This window comes from Sciurus carolinensis, chromosome 14 (assembly GCF_902686445.1).
Source record: "Sciurus carolinensis chromosome 14, mSciCar1.2, whole genome shotgun sequence".
Classification (NCBI taxonomy): domain Eukaryota; kingdom Metazoa; phylum Chordata; class Mammalia; order Rodentia; family Sciuridae; genus Sciurus; species Sciurus carolinensis.
The window spans coordinates 74,010,990-74,022,400 of record NC_062226.1 but is presented as its reverse complement, the minus strand read 5'-3'; the positions used below and the strand labels follow the sequence as shown (position 1 = coordinate 74,022,400).

The 11,411-nt window shown below is 37.7% G+C and overlaps 1 protein-coding gene across 1 annotated transcript in view; it reads left to right on the top strand.

The window, feature by feature from the left end:
* The first annotated feature begins 6,290 nt into the window (after positions 1-6,290).
* Positions 6,291-11,411, top strand: part of Aldh1a1 (aldehyde dehydrogenase 1 family member A1) — a 145,834-nt gene continuing 140,713 nt past the window's right edge. Inside the window, exon 1 of the mRNA XM_047525289.1 lies at positions 6,291-6,358. The gene's annotated coding sequence lies outside the window, so the exon portion shown is untranslated. The remainder of the gene's footprint in view (positions 6,359-11,411) is intronic.

Sequence of the window (11,411 nt, the reverse complement as noted above, 5' to 3'; positions counted from 1 at the left end):
GGGAAATTGAGAGCTGAAGACTTCAGAGTTCTTCAGAGGACTTTCAAATGAGAACTATGTAACTACCATGTAATATCACTGTCTGGACTTGAAATTTGCTAATGACATGAGAAGTGTTCATTGTGGCAAGAAGACCTTGATGAAAAGAACCAAGAGAGATTATAACTTTCTGGATACTCAGGGCATCTCATCATTATCTTCTGTTTCTCACTGGAACTTTTCTCCTGGTATGAATTTAAATCCTTCCCTTTTCATATGTAACAAGATAATAGAGTAATGTAGTGCAGTTAGCCAATTTAGGGTCTGACAAACTGCTGGGGAGAATTTATAGACAGCAGTGGAAAGTAGCAACACAGAGAGCATGGCTGGAAACCGTGAGTAAGCGCATGATGCTTCAACTACCAGAGTCTTGTCGCTCTGCACATAACTCCTGCCAAATAGAGGGCACAGGAAATATTGACCACCACACAGGTGATTGCACTTCTGCGATCAAAGTTGACACCCTTGGATGTCAACACTACCCAGACTTTCATTGACTTAGCTGCATCCTCGGTGAGAGATTCCTCAAGCTAACAAGAACAGTGAAGGATTTTGCTTCCTCATTTAGAATAGGCAATAAAAGTGTTTTTTTTTTTTTAATGAAACTTTTAGTTCTCTCCATAATTCACTGAATATAAGCATTCTTTATTTTGCCAGGAAAGAAAATGTGTTATGTCTGCATGCAAAATACTCTCTATTCTTGAATAGAACCTGCCTCACTATTTCCATTCCATTCACTACCAACATGGACACCATGCTCGGTGTGAGGAGAAAGACATCACCATGTTTATTTCTCATCTCCATGAGTGTAAGATATGGATGGTCTATAACTGCAGATTTCCTGTTAGGGAGAGAGACCGTGAGCCAGGAAAAGATACCTGCTTTCTGTCCTTGCTTCCAAATACTCTTACAAAAACAAAATCATCACTAGAATTATGAAAGAAGTAGTCACCTCTCTGGAGAGGTGACTATTATGTCAAATATCATTTTCAGAAATAAATCACCTAAAAGAGAAAAATGTAAGCTTTATTTTTGCAGTTTTAATGATAGGATAAATAGTCTTTCTCCATTTAAACATGTAGAAGAAATGCACAGGCTTTATGTTGTCTCCTTTTATCCATGCTCTTGATTTCTAAGGTTTCAGTCATCCACAGTCAACCATGCTCAGAAAATTCTAGAAAAACAAAATTCATAAGTTTCCAATTTCACACCATTTTGAGGATCATGACAAAATCTTACTTCATGAAGCTCCATCTGCCTGTGCCATGAATCAATCATACTTCTATATATATATATATATATATGCGTCTGCTACCCTCCCCTTAGTAACCTAGTCGCCATCTTGATTATCAGAGTCACTGGTGTGGTATTGTGGTACTTGCAAATCACTCCTTAATAGTGGTCCCAAAGAGCAGGAATAGTAATACTAGAGTCACATATTCTTATGGGAAGCTATAAAGTTCTTCTTTAAGTGAAAAGTGAAAGTTTTTGATTTAAAAGGGAAGAAAGTGCATGATGAGATTAAGATTTACAGTAAGAATGGATCTTCTATCTATGAAATTGTGAAGAGGGAAAAATTCATTCATGCCAGTTTTGCTGCTATACTTCAAACTGCAAAAGTTATAGCTACAGTGTGTAATAAGTGCTTGGTTAAAATTGAAAGGCATATATTTGTTAATAGCCTGCATATCTTCTTCTGTAAAGTGTCTTCCCAGTTCCTTAGCCCATTTATTGATTGGGTTCTTTGTATTTTTGTTGTAAAGTTTTGTTAAGTTCTTTATAAATTTTGGAGACTAGTGCTCTATCTGAACTGTGTGTGGAAAATATTTTCTCCCACTCTTTAGGCTCTCTTTTCACATTATTGATTGTATCTTTTGCTGAGAAAAACCTTTTTAGTTTGATTCCATCCCATTTATTGATACTCGCTTTCATTTCTTGCTCTTTAGGAGTCTTGTTAAGAAAGTCTGGCCCGAAGCCAACATGATCAAAATTTGGGCCTACTTTTTCTTTTATTTGGTGCAGGATCTCTGGTCTAATTCCTAGGTCCATGATCCATTTTGAGTTGAGTTTTGTGCAGGGTGAGAAATAGAGGTTTAATTTCATTTTACTACATATAGATTTCCAGTTTTCCCAGCACCATTTGTTGAACAGGCTATCTTTTCTCCATTGTATGTTTTTGGCTCCTTTGTCCAGTATGAAAAAGTGTTCATCATCTCTAGAAATTAGAGAAATGCAAATTAAAACCACCCCAGGAATGCATCTAACTCCAATTAGAATGGCTATTATCAAGAACACAAGCAATAATAGGTGTTGGTGTGGATGTGGGGAAAAAGGCACACTTGTCCATTGTTGGTGGAGTTGCAAATTGGTGCAGCTACTCTGAAAAGCAGTATGGAGATTCCTCAGAAAATTTGGAATGGACCCACCTTTGACCCAGTTATCCCACTCCTCAATTTATACCCAAAGGACTTAAAATCAGCAAAGTACAGTAATGCAGCCACATCAATGTTTATAGCAGCTCAATTCACAAGAGCGAGATTGTGGAACCAACATAGATACCCTTCAATAGATGAATGGATAAAGAAACTGTGGTATATATACACAGTGGAATATTATTCAGCCATAAAGAATAAAATTATGTCATTTGCAGGTAAAGAATGCTAAGTGAAATAAACCAATTCCAAAAAGTCAAAGGTCAAACGTTTTCCCTGATAAGTGGGATGATGATACATAATGGAGGTTGGGGGGGGGTGAGGGGTAAGAGAAGAATGGAGGAACTTTGGATTATGTAGAGGGAAATGAGAGCAGGGAGGGCCCGGGGTATGAAAAATGGTGGAATGAGACAGACAACCTTCTGTATGATTACATGAATGGTATGAATCTCCATTGTGTACAACCATAGAAATGAAAAGTTATATCCTATTTGTGTACAATGAATAAAAATGCAGTTTTTAAAAATTTTTTTAAAGTGAAAAGGCATTAAATTTGTGAGTGGAAGAATTGAGCAGAGAATTATTTTGATGGATGGCAATGTGCTACACCAGGAAGTATTACCTGTATAGTGCAGGGATGGATACAGTTTCCAGTTTCAGGCATCCACTGAAGATCTTGGAATGCATCCCCCAGTGAATAAGGAAAGACTACTGTAATTGATGTAAAGCTGTTCTTACTTGATGCACCAAGAAGGGAAAATCAAATTGTTGTATAATGATTGACATCTTTATCCCCAATTTAATTCTTTTCACATTTCTCACCACCAGATCCAAATCCTACTGTGTAAGTCACTAACAAACAGAAGAAGAAAACTCAGTGTAGACAGCAGCCTGGTGGTTTGGAAGGGGATTGAGGCTGTAGGAACTAACACTTATCTGAGACACTTTAACCCTGCCACTTCACCCCAGTGCATCCCAGTGTCCTTATGTGAGCATCCTACCTTGCGGAATTAGTCACACATCCTTTCAACAAATATCTACTGAACCACTCAATGTCAGACTCTAAGAATGCAAAACAAAATTTCACAGACTGGGAGGAAACTAAATAAACAAAAATAAGATCACAAAGTTGGAATGCTATGAGAGAATTTGATACAAAGTGATCCACCATTCTTTGAGAATTAAATTTAATCATTACCCAAAGAAAGCATTTGGTGAATCACAAGCCATTTGGTGTATATCTAATTGGTTGTCTGCCTCCCACCCTGTCTTTAAACTTCCCAGGCTGTTTACTAAGGTGACTTTTAAAGCTTTCCTATGTCTGCAAGACCTGTTCTACCTAGACATTAGTGACTGATCCAACGATGGACCTCTAGCCCAAGATGAATCTTCCTCAGGATTAAGAAAGATCATCCTTTCTTTAGGGAGTTAGATGAGTAAACTCTGAGTTCTGAAGATATGATTTTGAAGCCACTGACCCACCAAGTGGACCTAAAAAACCATGGAAGGAGGTCTGAACAATAAATGAGGCAGAAAGTAAAATAATAATAATAATAATAATAATAATAAATAAAGAGAGGCCTTGTGACCTTACATTCATTGTTTCTAGTGTGCTCTGGAAACCCAGGTGCATTACTGTCCTTAGGTTGATTTCTTTCTCACTTAAACTAGCTAAATTTGTTCCTGTTGCTTGAAACCAAGAAGGTCCTAACTAAAACAAAATAAAAGATATTTATACATATGTAGAATTTCATTATCTAATGTATTTTATGGTAAAAATAGAGAAAAATAGAAAACACAGCTAAATTGTCACACTTGAATTACTCGAGTTAAGCAGCATTGGTGGGCAGTATACTTCATGGCTACTGTAAACTTCCAGTTTTCTTTGGTTGTTTAGTAGACTGACACTTGATTTGCTGAAAACTTTTTTTTTTTTAATTATCTTAGTAAACTAAAATCATTCTTGCCAACAGAAAAGAGGTATCTTCCAGTTTAGATGAGCATGATAGACTCTATGAAAGAATGCCAAGAGTCTTATGCAGCAAAAATAATTCTACCTTATCTGAAAGAAAACACTAACTTATCTGATTGTTTCACCTCTCTAAATTCACAGATGAAATTAATAAGCTACACCTACTTGGTTGGTACTGTTTTCTAAGTAATGAACTTGGGAGTTAAAATTGAGAGATCAGCTTCGTTGGGGGTGGGGGGACCTAAAATGTGCATTTAAACTAAAAAGAAAAAAAAAAAATTCACAAAAACCAAAAACTGAGTACCTAGTCAATGCACAGCTACAATTTACAACACTTTCTTTCTTCTCTCTGTTCCAAAAGATAACACAGTGAGGACATCATCACATTTAGGTCTTTGCAGCCTGCTGACTTTGCAAAACCTCTCCCATCAGTGGTGGTTAAAACCATTTACTGCACTCTAAACATGTGACAGATACAGCACTAAGCAAATTAGGCACTGTCTTTACAACTTACACCCTGTGAGCTATAACTCACCCCGTTACGAAGAAGTTTGGAGAGATGAAGTCAGGTTTTTTTTTTTCTTTTCCATTAATTTCCCTGTGTTTTTCTGAGCTTAATAATGAATGATCTGCTTCTTGCTCTTGCTTTTTTATGAAATCTGATGTGTCTTGGACATACACCAAACATTGCTAGTTTGTACAACTGTGCTAATCAAGAGCATTTCCAAGGCAGGGTAGAGTAGGTTATAGGTATATGTCTTAGAAGAACATTGGGCTCTCAGAAAGATGAGAGTTTCTCACCTCCCTCTTCCTCTATTTAGCTGCAGAACTTTTATTAAATTATGATCCCACTTAACCTCCATTTCTCATCTGTGTAATAATTACAACAGATTAGAAGGTTTCAGAGGCTAGCTCCATCCTTCAGGAATCAAAACCAACAGGAAAAACAGGGCAGGAGCCAGTGTGTGATACACAAGGTTAAATACCACAACAGGTTATTTTGCCAGAGTCACCAGAACAGTTAACAGTTCCTCAGCAAATCTAAGTAACCATGTCGTCACTCTGGATTCCTGTTCAATCTGAGCCCTTCTAGTTTCTTTTATTAAATTCTCTTTGGCAGTTTTACCAGTCACATTGCCAACTTTCTCAGGAACTTTCTTGGAAAATTCTGAAGGCACATTCTGTTCCTGTTGTTTGGAGGGTGAACTCCGGTTGAGGACAGGGGCTATAAGAATGCCTAAGAACAGGTGGCTTCAAAGTCAAGATTCGCACTGAATCCTAATACTTTTAGGAAAATTTAAGGAAAAAAAAAAAAAAAAAAAACAGGTGAGAAGAACATAGGTTGAAAATTTTGGTACTTATTCTCAAACCTAGTCATGTTGGAGCTCCCTCAGGAACTCTTAAACAGTAACAAAGGCCACCTGGGCCAATTACATAACAATCTCTAGGCACAGATGTATTTTTAAGAGCTTCTCAAAGTGACTAAGGGATTCCAGGTTGAGGGTCTTTAAAAAAAAAAAAAAAAAACGTCATACAAGGCCAATCATCAGTCAAATCCACTCATCCAATTTCAACAAAACATCGAAGGTACACCTGAGCTCAGAAATCTTGCCTGTTAGTATGAGGAACCTGGAGGAGGGATCTAAAGATGAAGAAGGATTTCAGCAAAGCTGAGTGTGTCCTAAGAAACCAGAACCATCCCTGCCACAGCAGCAACAGGGCCCAGAACTTCCCTGCGGAGAAGGGCCAGGACAGAACATCCGGCCCTGAAGACAGGAGGAGGGCTGGACCTCCCACTTGTGTGGGGAGGAGTCTGGAACTGGAAGGGACATTTGGAAGCTAGAAAGAGGGACAGAGAAGCTTCTGCAGCCAGTACAGCGCGAACCGTGAAATTCCAGCGTGAGTGGACTGAGAGGTAAAGACATCTGGGGCAAGGGACTCCAGAGAAGGGAAGAAGTTGGGAACTGACCTTGAGTAAAACAGGGCAGGAGAGGGGAGATGGAAAGGTGAAATCCTTTTTAAAGTGCTGGTGTTAAGCAGAAGGAGGGTCAAAAGGAGCAGGGAATGAAAAAGAGTCTCGGTAGGGGAAGTGGGGAAGAGGGAGCAGTACAGAGATGTGTGTGGCTTGGAGTTTCAAATTCCCTCTGACCAAAGTGCTGCTGACTTGACACCAGGACAGAGCTTATCATTTCTGCAATTATCAGCAGGCTAAGGTACAGGAAGATGGATAGAAAGAAAAAGTAAAGGAAACTTAGAGTCTTTTTTTCTATGTTGCTAGGTAAATGACCTATGATTTTTGACCCTCTTCCTGTCAGGGTTGCTGTGACTTATTGCATAACAGACTTTGTTGTTTGCTATTTTAAACTTTGGAGTTTCGAACTTGGTAAGTATTCGGGGTTGCAAGTCAGCTTTTAGTGAGAGCACCCAAAATTGTTCTTTGGTAGCCAGAACTTTCTCACATAGAGAAGAAAGTAAGCCTCCAAAGCAAGTGATAAATCTAATATATCCCCGGGATAGTCATCCTCAGAACCTGAGCTACAGTGTTATACTTAAAAAATAGAAAAAAGAAAAGAAAATACTGTGGATTTCTGAATATCTAAACCCCAAAAGCATCCTAAAAAATCTGTCACAGGCCCACAAACCATAGAAATTCATTCACCCAAGGGCAAAAGCTTTGCTAAATGGCATGTAATCATGTCATATTTAGCTACCAAAAAATGTTTTATCTAATGTTTTACCATGAAGTATCTCCTTCTCTGATGTATCTGAACCCACATTTGATTAATTTGTACAAGTAGGACCCTGTCATAGACCACTGATAATTGCCTGAGAATGTATGATCTGAAAGGTTTGTTAGGAGAGGAATGTTGTCATTGGTTAAAAGGAAAGTCCATTCTATGATGATAAACGTGGGGCTAATGTTTATAGTGTGCTTGCAAGGAATAGACATTTTAAAGTACTTTCTATATTATTTTAATTATTTCTCATAGCCAACTTCTGAGGAAATTTTTTTTCTCTGTTTTGCATATCACTGATGCTGAGGGCAGGGAAGGTAAAAAAATTTGTTCAGGGTAATAACCTGTAAGTTGTTGAAAAAAGATTTGAACCCAAATCGTTCAGTACTTGTGCCTTTAGCATCTGATATCACTTTCTAGAGGGAACTTTTCCACCAAGACCTGAAGCTTCTGCTGCTAGCAATACCCATCCTTCTCCATAGAGCACTGTATATAAGAACCATGGAGACAACCCTCCAAACTGGGTTATTGATCATGGGTTCTACCCATGTGCCACATGGCCAGGGGTGGCATGTTAGCTCTTGGAGGGGTTTGTCACCAAGTACAACAAAATGAGGTGGCTTACAGCAAGGGATTTATTAACTTACAGCCCAGAGGCTAGAAGTCTGGTACTCTAGGGTCATCAAGGTACTATAAGGGTCATGCTCTTCCACAGACTGTAAGGATAAATTTTACCTTGCTTCTTCCAGCTTGTGGTGGCTATAGATGTTCTGTGACTCATGACTGCCTTACTTCAAACTCTGTCTCTGTTCTCACATGACCTCCTCTTCTCCCAGTCTCTTCTATGAATCTATTGTAAGGACTCTTGTCACTAGATTCAGGGTTCATCCAGGTCATTCAGATTGGTCTCATCTCAAGACCCTCAATTTAATTATACCTGAAAAGATCCTTTTCCCAAATAAAGTCATAGTCACAGGATCTGGGGTGTAGTTATAGTTTTTTGGAGACTACCAGTCAACCCCCTACAGATGGGAGTTAACAACTGTTACCATATCCCCATGACTGATGTTTGGAAGTGAGTTCATGTACATTGTTACCCATTTTTCTATGGAAAATGGCTTAGCAGGATCTCTGAAGTTTTCCTGCATTCAAAAGCAAGCTCTGTTATTCCATACTCTCTAATTTAAACTTAATAAGTACCTCAGTATTCATGAGTAAAATGAAGACTTCAGCAGTACCTACATAAGAGTTAGTTATAAGAATAATAATGACCTAATATCTATAAAGCACTTAATATTGGGCACATAATGATCATTCAAAAACCTGTAGCTTCTCTCCAAAGAAAAGGTGGTGCTTTATAGAGGAAGTAATATTTAAAATAATTTCAAAGCACAAATGGGAGCTTACTAAATGAAGTAGGAATGAAGAGATACTAAATAGAGAAAATCACTTGAAGAAATAGGGTGGGGCATGGCTTGGGAGGCTGAGGCAGGAGGATTGCAAGTTCAAAACCAGCCTCAGCAAATTAGTGAGACCCTGTATCAATATTAAAAAAAATAGAAAAAAGGACTGGGGACATGGCTTAATGGTTAAGCATCCTTGGGTTCAATCCTGGGTACCAAAAAAAAAAAAAAAAAAAAAAAAAGAACAAGACAAAAGAAAAGAACAAGACAAATGAAAAGAAAAGGCAAGAGAAAAGAAAAGAATAGAAGGAAAAAGTAGACAGGTTTAAAAGAACTGGGCATGGTCAAGAAATAAAGTGAAAAATGAGTGGGGGAGGGTAAGACTAGAAAAACTCTTCATAAGCCAGAACCTCAGAATCATTCCTGAATCTTCATTCTCTCTTGAATTCCACAATTAGTGATGTGGTCTTGTGGATTCAACCATTAACATATTTCTCACTGGTTTGGTATCCCCAATTATGTTACCTAGATCTGGTCCCCATCAAATCTTTCCTAAACTAGTTCACCAACTTTCTCAAGTAATCAAGACTGCACTTAATAGCCATTAAGAACAACAACAGGAAAATTAAAATGGCTTAAATAAATAGGGTCTATATTTCTTACATCACAAAATGCCTACAGGTAAGTGACTGGGTCCATAGCTCTGTGACAGTTGAGATGATATTTCTTCCATTTTAAAGACTTTCCCTTTTGGGATGCTGCAACTCTAACCATCACATCCCTGTTTAGAAAGAAAAGAAGGGGGAAAACCACACATGCACAATTCCAACACTCAAGAAACTTAAAACCAAAACTGTAAAACCACACTGTAAAACCAAAATTGCCAATTTAATTTTCAAGACATGTTTGATTCTATGAAACTTGATTGCTTGCTCCCTGGTTCTTTCCTTGGCTACTGGATACTGGGTTGTCTCACACAGATCTGCTCTTCAGAGTCAACACACACATCTCAGCAGTTGTTGGGGATTTCTACTGCTGATGACTTTCTACTGTATCCCCTAGGAAATGTTTCCTTTGATTTCAGGACACTTGCTCCTTCATAATGTCCTTCTTTCCAGGAGTGGTCCTCAGCCTGGGATTGGCTGATGCACAGATGCAAAGGTCCTGATAATTTGACTCAATTCAGGATAGCCAGAAAGGCTCATTCTAGCTCTATAGATCTGCAGAGGATGATTAACACTTTAATTAGAATTACATTTACATTGTGGATCAAGTTCACTCTGCTCAAATTTGCTTTCCCCACTTACTGATGAATATAACTTCTGAGAGTTCCCCTCAGTAAAACATCTATGTAGAAACATCACTTCTACATCTATGTAGAAAACAGAGTCTGTTTTCAGTGAAAAGCAAACTCAATGAAAAGCAGCTCTATTGGCATTGGCATTTGTAACAAACTGGATCTGATCTTATGGCCAGTGCTGGCCTTGTGAGGATGTTTACTATCTTGATAAACTACTTCCTGTTGTCAGCCAGCAATGCAAATCTGAATTCCTACCATACCAGAGCAATATTATCCAATTTGCATTTACAGTTTTAAATGGCAGGAAAAATTTTCTAGAGAAGGTTGATATTAGGAAGATTTGTCAACTGCCTTCTTCAGTAGAAACTTTATTTTATGTTTTTCATTTTGTCTTATCAAAATGACTATCATAAAACCACAACTCTACAAACACAAATGTCTATATCAACACAGAGGACTTACAATGTTTATGAACATGGCATTTCCATTATGATCATCCTCCAACCCTGGGACTGCCCCATTACCACCATACATATATATCATTACCATAGTACAAACAGCATACAGACATAAGGGCTCAGATGAAGACATTGGACTCCTCTCAAAAAGCAGCTTAAGATTCTTTTGCATATAGAAAGCAAGCACTCTGCTACCTAATTTGATAAATTAAATAAAATTTGGTGCAAAAGTTAAAGAAAATCATTGTGAAAAAAATACAGTATACATGATTTATATATTCTTTGCTTCTACAAAAATCCAACCATTTCTTTACTATTATAAACCAGCACATGGAATAATAAGAGAGACTTCATGATAACCATTAGGGGGTGACAAGTTGTAGGAAAAGGAAGTAATAAAGTGAGTTTTAAGCTACTTTTGAACCTCACATCAGACTCTTTGGATTGATATCTTGCTAGAGCGATATGTGTAGGATATTGCTCACACAGATCTCTGGAAGGTATTCCTATCTGGCTGTCTAAATCTGGGATCAGCAGCTACTGACTCTGTGAATCACTCTTTTGGCCTGCTATCTTGTTAGTGTCTGAGGTGTCTGAATTGAGCAGGTGTGAGATTTACAGTTTGATGGCAGATCTCTATAACTCCCATCTGGGACCTCAGAATGGTTGGCAATAGTGGCAGTTATAGTTGATGCCTGTGTTAGCAGTGTGTCTACAGTACAAAAGGACCACAAAGTCTTGGGAAAATCTTCTTCTGTTCATTACGACTCAATAATTATTTAATAATATATAAAAATATAAATAGATTTACATATTACTTAATATAAACTTTTGTATATAAGTGTTGATGAAGTAATGCAAGTTTTCAATCAATAATGTGTTTCTACCTTTCTAAATAGAGTAGCTTACTATTTTATACTTGCAACATCATGCTTCTACCCTTGTACCAAGGCAACAAACTTTTTGGAATTTATCTTGAAGAGATAATCAGCCAAGGGAATAAAAATGTATGCACAAAAATGCTAATTGTAGCATTGTTTATGACAGAATTTTGAAACCACCTAATTTTCTT